Source organism: Agelaius phoeniceus, chromosome 10 (genome assembly GCF_051311805.1).
Source record: "Agelaius phoeniceus isolate bAgePho1 chromosome 10, bAgePho1.hap1, whole genome shotgun sequence".
Taxonomy (NCBI): Eukaryota; Metazoa; Chordata; class Aves; order Passeriformes; family Icteridae; genus Agelaius; species Agelaius phoeniceus.
This window is the reverse complement of record NC_135274.1, coordinates 9,441,243-9,454,814: the sequence shown is the minus strand read 5'-3', so window position 1 is coordinate 9,454,814 and position 13,572 is coordinate 9,441,243. Positions and strand designations below refer to the sequence as shown.

Sequence of the window (13,572 nt, the reverse complement as noted above, 5' to 3'; positions counted from 1 at the left end):
GTCCAAGCTGTAATGAGTGTGATTCCAGAAAGCATTCCTCAAGCTGTTACTTGTAGGCTTGGGTTTAAGAAAAACCTTCTTTGGGAATTTATTATTGCATTGCTCATAAAACAACATCCCATAGTTTTATTTCACTGGCTTGTGCCACACAAAAATCAGACAAGGATTAGCTGACTGTAATGCCAAATATATGAGAACAATCCCTTTGTACCTGACAGCAAATTGCAAACGGCAGCTCTGATTCCATGAGTTCATATTTCACAAGTGCTGAAATATTCAGCAGCTTATTAAGACTTGATACTTATTGTTTCCACTGATAGAAAATGCAGAGTTCCTCCAAATATTTGAAGTGACATCAAGAGGTCTGTGTTCTGAAAAGAGAAATCTTGGGGATTTCAAAGTGGCCTTGTTAAATTAATAAGCATCAGCAATGAAAGCCCTACAGTTCTGATAGACATGCACATACTGAAATTCATACAACCACCAGCTTCCTGTAATCTATATTTTAGCACTCAATACATGAATACTTGGTGGTTTGTACTCACAGCAATGTTTGAAAGAGGCTCTTAAAAACTTTATAGCATCTTTTACATTGGGACTTGTGCAAAAGGGTTTTGCACATGGTGAAAAATACTATACAATTTAAGGAAAGGTAATGCAATTAAACCATTTACAATGATTTACAGGACAATCTAATAATCTAGAAGTCATATATCTTATATGTAAAGGTAATAAATGCTAAAATTGTGATGAGAAGCAGCTTCAATTCTAGCATTAGCTCATAGTCAGAGCTGAAGAAAATTAATGTCTTTTCCCCCATAAAGGAAAGATTTTAGAATGAGAGGAATTATTAATTTTGATTTTTTTCTTCTTCTTTCATTTTTAAGAAAATGGATGGTGCTGTAGTGGACAAAGAACAGGAAAGAGGGGACTCTCTTGTGAATACCAGCACAAGGTATGCAAAAATTTATCATAAATGTAAGATTTGAGAAAGAATTATGCAAATATGTGGAGGATTCTACTCATTTTTTGAAGATTTCATATGGCTACCCATGCTCCAGGCTTCACAGAGAGCCCTTGCAAAAACATGCAAAGGCAGAAACACTTTATTTTTGTGTTCACACTATCAAAATTTGCTGTTGAACCCTTCAGGAAAGAGTCCTGGCAGCTTCCAGGAGCACACTCCAAGCAGAGCAAGGCTGCTGAACACAGCTGATAAGGCACATCAGAAGCCTCCCTGGCAATATTGCTTTTCTGTGGAGATTCCCTTCATGTACATTTGCTATCTTACAACACCTGCACCTTGTGCTACTATGCTGCCATTTGTGCTCAGGTGAAAAGAGAGAATTTGTTTTCCAGGGAGAAAAGATGTACATGGTGTTTTCAGTCAGACACTGGGCTATAAATCTTTCCATGACTACAGATGCTTTTTGCCTCAGAGTGAATATTAAAAAGCTATGAAATGCTCATGTAATGAGATGCACAAACAATGTAATATGGGAACTTTTCTTAATTTGGCATTCATTTACTCATAAATCCCACTGAACAGGACTGCAGAAGATTTGAACGATTTTTAATGAAGGAATGTATTATTAAAGTACCTTTTCTCCTTTTGCTTCATGTAGTTTAGCTAAAAACTGTTTAATGAGTGCTTTAGAAAGAGAAATGCAATGTTAGAAGCTGAAATGGAGCCTTCTCACTGACCTCACTGTCACATGAAGAATACCACACAGGTTGCCACGAGCTGTTTGTATTCCTTGTGTTTATTTTATTTTTAATGCCAGAGCCAAAAGTGCTGCTTCATTTTATAATAAATCAGAAAATTTGCTCACACAGTTTAAATGTGAGTATTGCAAGGGGTGACCTGCTGTGTCCTTCCCAATTCCCAGATGCTTACATTCATGGGTTGGTGGATATTTTTTTTCCTCCTGTGTCTGAAGAGGAGAATTACATAAGAAATCCATCCCCTGTTTTAGGGAGTTGCTTAAGGTTCCTAACTTTCAGCAGAGGAAGGAGCTCTCCCTGCCCTGTCCCCAAAAGATCACTGGAGGGAATATTGTGTTCTCCTCATCCTGCTAGATCCATTATCATTAGCTAGAGCAGGTAAGCAGATGTGCAGGCTGCCTAAATGCAGGACAACATTTGTAAAGGGAAATACAGACCAGAATATCCCATTCTTATTAATTTGCACACATTGTAGGCCTGTCGAAACACATTAGGTGCAATTGTGTCCCTTCCTAAAGATCTCTGAAGCATAGCAGGGTAGACCACAAGGTCAGGAGAAGAGGGAATTGCCAAGCAGCTGTCATTGAGCAAATGATTCCAATGCAAAGTTTGCAAAACCCTTCCCAAAGTGCAGTCCTCAGCTCCAAGCTAAGGCTGCTGCTCCTGGCTGAGCCACAAACACTGCTTGGGTGTGGGTAAATGTTTGCCCTGAGCAGTGGCTGAGCATCAGGCCAGGCTCCCTGGCTGGTGTGCTGCTGCTCAGCAGGACCAGGGCTATTTTGAATGGCTGCTGAGCTGACACCAGGCAGGCCACAGCACAGAGCAAAGGATCATTCTTTGGGGCAAATCCAGAACTGTTATAATGCAGCTTTTGGGCTCAGTCTGACTTGAGTCAAAGCAATTAAATTTAGGCCAATTGTGGTGTTTAAAAAAGGATCACATCTGGGTAACCACAATAAATTAAATGGGAAGGCAATTTGTAATCAAGCCTCAGGTGTAGAGAAAATGTTCTTATATTCCTTTTGGTACTAATTTGAAAATAGAGCCATCAGTATAAGTTTTGAGAATGGATTGTCAGAAACACTATGTAACTGTACAATAAGGAAGTTATTTAGTCAGATGAGGCTGGTTTGACATTAGAAATTTGACTTATTCCTTGAATTCCAGTCTTTCCACACTCAGGACAACCTGTTTCTAGTGATCAAAAGCCTCTATAAACATTTCCTTTGGGTATCCTGGCACTGTTTTCCCTTCATCCATATTAGTGATTTGGATTAGATATAGTTCAGCTGTTTTATAGGCCACCATTTCAGTATTCTAAAGGTCTTGAAATGAACTGGTGCACATGTGAGGCCCTCTAGTCTACAGGGATGCTGGAGAATGCCTGGGAATGAAAAACCCTTAGGTCAATAATCAGCCTAGGGAGGGTAGGTTCAGTTCACCAAGCAGCTGGGCAAAGGGATTGCTTAAAGAAATCAGAAATTCTCAACACAAAGCAGTAACATTGACTCTCTTATTAATTTGTATTAACATTACCAACTTCAGCAGCAGCAATCATTATCTAAGCTGATAAGTAATTAAGAGAGAAGTCCTGAATACATGTAATTTACTAGACAGGATTATTTTTTCAGCAAGATGCACTCAGCCTGGATGGTTAAATGCTGACAGTACCATAGCCAGACTTGTATTTTTCCACTCTAAATTTTGCAGTCCCCAGTCTTTGCTTACTTTGCTTTGCTGCTCTTTCCCTTTCTTTTGGAAGTCCAGAGGTTGAGCAATGTCCATGTGTTTTCTCACTGAAGACTAACAAGACACAGATGATTCCTTTTATTTCTTTGTTTCTCATCAAAACCCTCCCCTATTATCTCTCTAGATCACAAATTAATTATTACTTGTAACATACCTGTATCAGACTTTTTAGACATGGCACCTGTCTGATTTCATAAACACACAGCTGGGAAAAGCTGGTTCTCAGCCTGGCCACCTTCTGTTGTCCCAAGATCAGCAGGGACTTCTGTTATAAAACACACTTAGCTTACTACTATTTTGGAGTTTCTTGCTTCCATGCTTTTATCAAATGTTTCACAGTGTTTGGTATTTCTCCTCAAGTCCCATTTCCTAGGGTAATGTGATTATGTGAGACTCTTGGGTGTCATTTAAGAAAAATTAATTTCTTTTTCTTTTAGCTTCACAGAAAAGTGTAAAAACATGACCCAAGTGCATTCTAAAATCTGGAAAGCCAAAGGCGATTAAAAAGAACACACAGTTTATTATTTTAAAAGTAAGAGTCTTTAAATGCAATAGTGATGATTTTTGGAAGGACAAGACCATTTTTCTCAACACCTGGGACACAGTTTGACATGGCTGTTACATGGATTTAACTATGGAGTCTTGCAGTGTATATTTGTAGAAATAGATTTTGAATTAACAGATGGTGGCCTTTCATGTTTGTCTGTTTTCTTAGCTTCCTGTATAAGAAATGGGTTGTTTCTGTTTGTTGAGGGAAATGATGCAATTTCTTTGCAACTGTAAAATTAAAACTGCTAAAAGCAATGTTGAGCTTTTTCCAGTAGTAGCAAACTCTTTCTAAATTCTGAGATATTAAGCTGGCAGGCAATAAATCAAAATTAGCAATTAAATTAATGTAATTTTTTAAAGTTTCTTTAAATTCATCGGGGAAATAATAATGAGCATTCACTAATAACTTTTCATATTCCTGCTTTATCTGTCCTTGAAAGGACATCTGCCTTTTCAAGGCAGATAAGGCCTACCTACAGACTTTCCCTCACCTATGCATAATAAATATGATGAAAGTAGGATGAAAATAGCCCTCTCCTGAGTCCTGTGGACTACTTTAGTAACAGATATTTTGGATTTAATCTGGAGGCAGTGTCTTCAAACAAGTACAGATATCAGATGGAGATAACCAGAATGCAATAATTAATTTCAGAATAATAATAAAAAAAAAGCTCATCTCAATTCCTTTATATAGTGCCAAAGCATCAATTCAAATTATTTGTGGTTAAGGTTGTTATCTTTATTTCAATAACATATGAAAGTAGCCAAATATTCAGTTTCATAAGCATGTCAAAGTGCAGATTTCAGTCCTAACTTAAACCATCATGACCATCTGCAATAAAAATCATTCTCGCTTTGCTTTGCAGAACCATTGTTAAGCTTGTAGACTAAACATTCAACCACTGCAAGCAGTCAGCAGCTTTATTACTTCTCCTGCCCCTGCAGAGGCATCCTGGATTCAATTTGCCTAAATACATCAAAGTATTTTAATTTTGAAGTACCCCAAGCATTTTGAAAAGTTTAAAGGCTATTTGTCTTCTAAAATGTTTGAATGTAAACTCAAATGAAAATCATCTTGATGATTTTTTTCCAGTTTAAATGACTGTCACATTCCTGTGCTGAAAAGCCCCTCAAGCTCCAATATACAGTTTCCCCTGCCTTTTTTCCCTCCAAGTAATTATGAGTGAGCCAGTTTTAAGTTACGTGGTCGGATTGGCTTCCTTCATTCTGAGACTCCTCTATTTCTGCAGAGTTCAATGAATTAAACACTTACTAAGCCATCAATTTGTCTCAACTTCTCAACTTCACTTCAAGCTTTATTTTTTTCCTTTCTTTAACACTAGATTGTGAATAAATACACAGTCAACTGATCCACCAGGATAAGATTGCACATAACTAGTTCTGAGCTAAAAATGACAGGAATGTCTGAACTGGCTGACAGTATTCAGCAAGCACAAAACTAGATGACATATGGGTATCTGGCAAAAACAGTCACAAAATAATTCTCTTTGAAAATACATTAAGTACTTGAAATATTTGAAAAATCATACAAATTTCATAAAATATTTGGTATTATAGTCATTAATTCACTGATATTTTTACTTGTTTTTTTTTTAAGTTTCAAAATTCATGTGAAATACAAGCATATGCATAACCAAAAGTTTCATTTGGTCACTATATGCAGTATTAAGTCAATCCCTGGACAGACTTCCTGATGGTACCTATGTGCATTCAAAACTCCCCTAAAGTCATAGAATTCTCCTGATTACATGCATAAGTTTTTGCAACCAAGCGTGCTATTTGCATATTAGAAATATATATGCATTCAATAATTAAATATATCTGCTTTATAAGTCATTGGGCTGAAAAGGCCATGTGAGTTCAGCTCAGTCCATTCCTCACTCCCAGGACAGAACCACTGAGCCCATGTCATTCCTACCAATGTCACTCCTACCAGATCTTTGTCACAAAAGAGACATCAGCAGGATCAGGACATCCCCACTAAAATTGTCTGTCCCAGTGAGTCCCCTCTATCTACACTGAAAATTTTCTCTCCTAACCTTTCTTCTAAAATGTAAGCTCTGTTATTTTTAGTTCTATTAATTAGCAACATGAATAACAAGTAATAGGCTTCTATTTTTTTCAGTATCTATTTTTCTTTCTTTATACTTGAAGCCCATTGTTACATTTCCTGTCATCCCTTTCCTCTACATTGCCTGTCCCCTGCTTGACCAGCCATTATTGGCAGATCATGGGTTACAGTGCTTGGTTTGAACTCACTGTTCTCCTCTGGATTCCAGGTTTTAGACTCCCTCTGCCCTGTTCCTCTTGGATGGATCACCCAGAGCTGAAGCTCCAGGGGAAGGGCACAGGGACATCTCTGCAGATTGCACAGCCTGACTTGTCCTTGGTGCTCTTTGTCTTACAGGGATGCCAGAGCATCATGGATAATTCTACAGCCTACATTCATTTAAACAACTGGAAATTGCTAAATATATCAATCCTAAATAGAGGCAAAGGACCTGATTCATTGGGAAATCCACACTTCTGTCCTGTGTGCTTTAGAATGAAAACCTCTATAAACACAAAGTCCCACTTACATAAATTTTGTTGTTGTTATTGTTGGTTTTTAAGAAGAAAAGAATAGGCTTTTTAAAATTGCACTGCCATTTTCCCTCCCAGGCTGGTAACCTCTTTGGCTGCATACTCTTTCAGTCCCACAATATTAGTTACCACAAAATTACAGAGTTGTGAGAAGAAAAAAGTAGCACAATAAGTTAAAGGATGTTTAAATATAGTCCTTATTTTACAACTTGGGCACTATATTCCCATTTTCAAACTGCCAATGAACCACTGGGAATTTTCTTTTTCTTGCTGATTCTCCTTAAGACCTCTATGAATAGCAGAGAAAACAACTTCACTGTAATAAAAACAGGGAGCTGTTTTCCTTTTTTAAAATTGAGGCATTGAGTAAAATCAAGGTAATTGCAACAACCTTTGAAAGAACAGAAAGAGTAATTCCTCCCCCCCCTTTTGCTTTTTTTACTGGTTTTCAATGAAATGTGAAAAATCATTTTTAAGTTTGCCCATCTGTTTTACATAAAACCCTAGCTGACCTTACACAAAGTGAAACAAATGGACAAAAAGCTTTGCTGTTGGGCTCTTGCCAGTAGGAGGGAGCAAAAAGAAAAGAATATGTAAAGTTAGAATTCTGCTCTGGTGTAAATTAGCCCAGTTCCAGTGGGGACTTAGGTTGATTTATGCCAGCAGAGGCTGAGGCTTGTATTTCTTATAAAAGCCAGACTTGTTAGACCCAGCCCTGCTACCACTGAGATCACCTGGAGCTTTGCTGTCAGTTTTTGGGGGGAGAAGGACCCTTAGTGAGGGATTTGCCACATTTGGAGCAGATAAACAGGGCACATCCAGCCATCCAGTGGACTTGGCAGCTTGGGGAGAAAGGTCTCAGTGTGAGAAACTGAGGCTGTGGAAGGTGGGAGGTGTGGCTTGAGCTGCACCCTGGCTTTGTACAGCTGCTGCACCTGCTGAGCTCAGCACATCTCCAGGCTAGGGAGATGCTGTGACACCAGATTTGGGGCAGAAAGATGCTCACACACCGTGGTGGGCTCCTGTCCTGCTGCTTTTCTCCTGTTAGCCTGAGCTGGCTGATGTGGGGTCAGCACATGGAACAAAAGTGGGTCCTGAGGCAAGGAGGATGTGCCACACACAGAATTAGGCAGGGCATGCAGAAGCAGAGCACACCAGGAGAAAAATATCACCTTTAATCTTCACTCATCTTACCCTGCACTTCCATAACACTTCCATTAATGTGTCTGAGGGGGAACTATGCCCATTATATCAACATTCCAATCTAATATGATTAATGAGTATAAAGTAAGGTTCAAGCTTTTAATTAAAAAGCTACTGAGCAGTGAAGGTCTAGCTAAGTTTCTCACAAGTTGGTTATTTTATAGAATGAGATGCCCCAAAGAGGCAATGGGTCAAAAATCTCTCCTCAGTCATATTTTGTGTTCAGGTACTGACTTTTGATTTATAGCAAAGGGCAGAACTGGATCTATACAGAAATGAGCACATATATATGTGTGTATTACATGTGCACATATGGTGATGCCTAAATTAAATGATGATTGCCTAAACTTGCCAACAATAGCCATTTTTTCCTGTTGTTAAATTGCCATACCACTCAGAAGGCAAATGCTTTGTCGGATAACTGCCACACTTTAAACATTTTCTTGTGTATAAAAAAACCCTAAGAAATGTTTTGACAAGGCCAAGAAAAGACTTTAGTACAGACTCTCTGTAGGCTCTAGACTTCTGAGTTTCAAGATTTGGATTGAAAGTGGTTGCTGTGTACTTATCAGAGACCTGCCTCTTTTTTCTTTTTTATTGAAAATAGTCCAAATTTGACCATGTCATGGATTTTAGTTCACCCATGTCCAATAAAGACTTGACAGAGGTTGACATATTCCATAATTTTATCATTTTATGTTTCAATTAACTTAAAATGAAATTCACAATATAGCTTATTTCACACATTTTTCTCTGGCCTCTGAACAGAGTATCCTCTGTCTACCTTTGCAAGGATGAAATAAAATGGAATATTTGCAATGAATAGCCAGGGTTTTTTTAGGAAAAAAAAATCACTTAAATCATATACTTTCTTAAACACAAATAATACACTATAAGGCATATGAATACAATTATTTTACCTGAATGAATAGTCCATCAAAGACTATGTCTTACTGACCAAGAGTATTAAGAAATATGATCAAAATGCCCAAACCATAATTGTATTCTACAGAAGTTCAATTTTAGGGGTAATTAGTAGTTTCCTTCTCAGTGAATGTGCAGGTTTTGTGTTTTTCTCCATTTCTATCCTATCCAAAATAGCTGTATTAATCATGAAAAGGGAAAACAACTGACATCAAATGCCTTCCACTTTGTTTAGAATGATGAAACTAATCTGTAAATAAATGAACACTGAGTGGAATGGTCAGCTCTCTCTTTTTTTGTGTGCTTAATGGTGCTATTTAAAGAGGGTGAAAGTCACTAATTTCCATACTGAAAGCACTGAAGTAATCAAAAACCAGTGTGTTGGAGGAGGAGAATGCGTGGCAAGAGTTAAGAGTTGAAATCACTCGCATTTAGGGCCATTCTTCATACATGAGCACACTTTCCCAGAAATATTTTTGTCAAGCAAAGAAATTATTCACCTAGAAAAAAGTCAGCAATGGTTGAAGCAATGAGGACAGGAATATATCTATGTCTATATATCTATAATCTATGTCTATTCTATCTATATAATATACCTATATATCTATTTATATCTTTATCTATATCTTTATATACCTATATCATCTATATCTCTATCTCATTCATCTATCTATCTATCTATCTATCTATAATCTCTGTATTTCTATATCCATATCTATATATCTATATCTAATCTATATCTATCTATATCTATATATCTTCTTCCTATAAGAGCAGCAGTTTTTTGTCATCTACCAGACTTTGGGAGCCTTTTCTGATCATTCCACTTCTGCCCACCTAATTCAGCCAGAGGTTTTTGGTTCTCAGCTAAAGCAGGAAACCCTTGAGGCAAGAAGTGGTTTCCAGAGTCACAGAATGGTCAGCCTGTCTTTCGCAGCTGCCAGAGGCAGGTAACCTGCAGAGCTGGGTGTTTTTCAGACATGTCTAATGCCGTGTGCCAGCAGGCTTCCAAAGGCATCCCAGTTCTCTCCCGAGCCAGAGGCTGAGCCTGTAAAGGCTGCCTGCAGCAATAGTCCCAGGGCTGGCAGCAGGAACTGCTGAGCAGCTGGGGGAAGCTGCTCCTTGAAGGACAGGGCTGGGCTGGGGCAGCTGCTGCCCCACTGAGGGGCAGGGATTGCTCAATTTGAGCAGGAGATTTTGGCTGTGTCTCCTGCCAAATCCGTCCCCGGTGTGCGCTGGGATTTACAGCCTGCTCCAGCCTCTGTGTGAGCTGATGCAGCCCTGACCAGATGATTCCCTAGGAGAGGATTCCTGCCTGGCCATTCTGGCTGGCAGCCCAGCCTCCTCCTCTGGGTGTCTGTCTGTCTGTCTGAAGTCTTTGGGAATTGCTCTTGCAACTCAGCCTCAGCAGCTTGTCCCGGATATTCCTCTTGTGCTCCAGAGTGGTTTTGTGGTTTGGTGTGAGAGGAGGCAGAAAACATAAAAAGCCAGCAGCTCTGGAACTGCTCTCTAACAGCATTTAGGTATTTGATAGTTCTTACTTGAACCATTCTTTGCTATCTATTCTTTTCTTCCCCATAAAAATAATAAATAACCAGAGTGATAAATTGTATTCCTGAAGTGTTAACATAAGACTTTCAGGTATGCTAAAGCTTTTGGATATAGTTCAAAAGGCATTTCAAAAAATACCATTTGGAGGCTGTTTTTTCCTCTCTTAGACCAATTCAGGTCTCATTTGACAATCCTTTTTGACAGTATTTTGGTACTCTCTTTCACTTTTTTTTTCCTTTTTCTAAAGGAAAGTTAAAGATCTAATAAAATAATTTTTGTTTAACTTAGATGATGCACAAGCCACTTCATCTCTGCAATGACAAAGGGGAAACACCATACCAAGAAAAAATTGTTGTACAAGTTCTCTGCCTCTCATCACCTCCACACTCTTTTTATTTGTTCCCAATTTTATAATTGGGTACAAGAACAACAAAATGTTGCAATTTCATAGCCAATCTCAGCTTATTCAGATGTAGTAGGTAGAGGTTTTTTGGTTTTTTTATCCACCTGCTTGGAAAACCACAGTTTAATAGAGCTTTAGCAGGATACCTCTAGGCTGTGTCAGTAGGATTCATGGTCAAGTCACCCTGAGTGACTCCTCTCTCAAAGCACTTGGGCTGTGTTGTATCATCTGCTGCATTAGTGCTGCCCTGGTTCTTCTGGACAATTTAATGTGCTACAACAATTGAATTATCTTATAAATATGTGAGTAATCAAATTCTTAAGGAAGGATTGTTCCAAGAGTAACAGACCTTGCAGCAGATAGCAAAATGCAGACACATTTCACAGAAATGGCAAATATTGCACTAAATCAGACTGTTGTGCACATATTTGGTCACTGACTGAAGCATTATGTACTGACAGATATTCCCTGGCAGTTCTCAGGTAAAGGTAATTCACAAATTTAGTCACTGGCTGAACTTGAAAGGTCTTTAAGTGTCATATGAATGTAAAAAAAAAAAAGGCAATAGTTTTCCTGCTATTTTTGCATTTTTCTGATGGGGAGCTGAGAATTCTCCCTGAGTAGCTCTGATCTTAGCTACAAAATGTGAGTCTCTGGAATACAGACAGCAAATAGCTGACTGCTGAAGTATGCTGCTGAGTTGAAGCCCTGTGGTCTCTACAGGTGTCCCCCATGAGGCAGGTGAATCTGACTAAAGGTAAAATAACAGAAAAATCAAAAACCTAGTGTAAATGAAAGAGATTTCTATTTGTTGAGCCAAGATTTGCTTAAACTGCAAGCTGCAGTGCTTTAAAAGCATGCTGAAATGGAGCAAGGTGCTATTTTTTTAAGTGCTGTAGGGCATTCTTCCAGTCATTTGAGGAGAATGCACTACATATTCTAAAAAAGAATATTGTATCCATTCTTGTAATGCAGGCTCATTAAGCATCAGATTGATTTATTGTATTGTTTCCTTTATAAATTATTTTCATTATGTTTTATCACAGTACATGACTACTGCCCTAAGGGAATATGCAGGAATGAGCTGAATGGCAAGTGTAATAGACTGTTTTAATTAAAATAGTGTAATGCATATTTCAGTGCTATTAGCAAAAACAAAACTGATTTTGTTTTCTGGGTAATTGAATATATTAAGGCCCAGGTGCTCTTTTTCTATTGTTTAACCCTCTAAGTTCAGCTTCATTTGATGCTTTGAGCAGGAATTCCTGGGGAAGAGCAAACCATAAACAGGAATTTCATCAGTGAAGCCTCCTTGATCCTTTCCAGTGTCTTTGAGTGAGCTCCAGACAGCGAGGAGACTGATCCACAGCAGAGAAAAACCCATTATTGCTCTGCACTTTTTAACCTGATGTTCTGTGCAGACAGCAGTCACTTGCCACCATAATTCCATTAGTTAATGAACATCTCAGGAATTTGTCAATCATAAGAAAGACCCTTTAAAATTACAGTCAATCAATGACACCTACTCTTCTAAGCTGCTTTCTTTTCCCCCTTTTCTCTTGGTTTATATTGGCTATGAGTCTTTTTCCCTCCAGATACCATAAGTTTACCTTAGCAAGAAGATGCATTGTGCCAGATGGTGACAGACACAGGCAAAATATCAGGTTAATGACTTCTGAGCAGAGAAGTCAGATGAAAACAACCAACCAACCTAGAAAATTAACTGAGAGCTGGGTTATGTGACCCATCTGTCCTTGAAGAGAACCATTTTGCCTAATGATTTTTGTCTACCATACCCTAAATACCAGAATCTCCCTCCTTTTCATCAGTGGAATTTTCACCAGAAACTGCTACTTCACAATAAATATTGTGAAGGGTGTTTCTGATTCAGCTTTCATGGTCCCCTGGATTTTCATCACATGTCAGGGTGGAATGTTGCATCAGTTCTGAGAGGTCTCTTCTTACAGCAGAGACACAGTGGTATGGAAGATCTTATCTCCCATTTTATGGGATGAAAAATGGTGGTTTTCCAAGTAAATACTAAAATTCCCAGGAGGTGATTCACCATTTGTAAAGACTGCCCTATTTCCCAGGGACATGCAGCTTGCTAAAAAGGAATGGTATTGTGAAATTAAGAAATAGTAACTGTAATTTTAGCTAGGTCTTTTTAAAGGAAAAACCAAACCAGACCAAAGCCACTCCAAGCATCCTGAAACAGTATGAACTATGGTAATGTCTGTCTGGGATAGACATATCATTTAGAAATAAATCAAACAGCTGAACTGAAAGATAAGTCAGAAATTCAAAATAAAGCAAGGCCAGACAGCACAAAAAGAGTTACTGCTGCTCCATTCAGTTACTCTGGGGATACCCAGACAACACTAATCATTGTAGTAGTCTGAAGATGTTCCCTATAAATCTTATACCCTTTAAAATAAAATATGGGTATCTTCTTTTCCCTATCAAAGATTTTCTGTTGGAACTCATTTACTCAACAAGAGCCTTTTACAAATGATGGTCCTGCTTTTACAACAGAAGAAAGCCATAATTAAACTGGTGAGTCATCCCTCCACTGGGTTTCACAGGAAATCCCTTATTACTTTAAAGCACCTGCTGTAGCTCTTCGACTCATTTCCCAGAGAAGAGTTGCAGATACAGATTGGTTCCAAATAGTTCCCATAAAAGAATAGACCAGTGAACTGATTTTACATAAATTTCAGTCTTTATAGTTTCTCTTCCTCTGCAATTAATGAGATCTGGCTGAATCCCCAGTTACTTCTGGGTCGTGATTTATAAAGCACAAGTTAAGATTCAGATTTTTCAAAAATGATTTCCCACATTTTCATGTTATTAACTCATTTCTT

At 38.3% G+C, this 13,572-nt stretch overlaps 1 long non-coding RNA gene across 1 annotated transcript in view; it reads left to right on the top strand.

Moving 5' to 3' along the window:
• LOC143694843 (uncharacterized) overlaps window positions 1-13,572 on the top strand; it is a 64,621-nt gene that overhangs the window by 41,039 nt on the left and 10,010 nt on the right. Inside the window, exon 4 of the long non-coding RNA XR_013183568.1 lies at window positions 888-955. This is a non-coding gene — a long non-coding RNA (uncharacterized LOC143694843). The remainder of the gene's footprint in view (window positions 1-887; window positions 956-13,572) is intronic.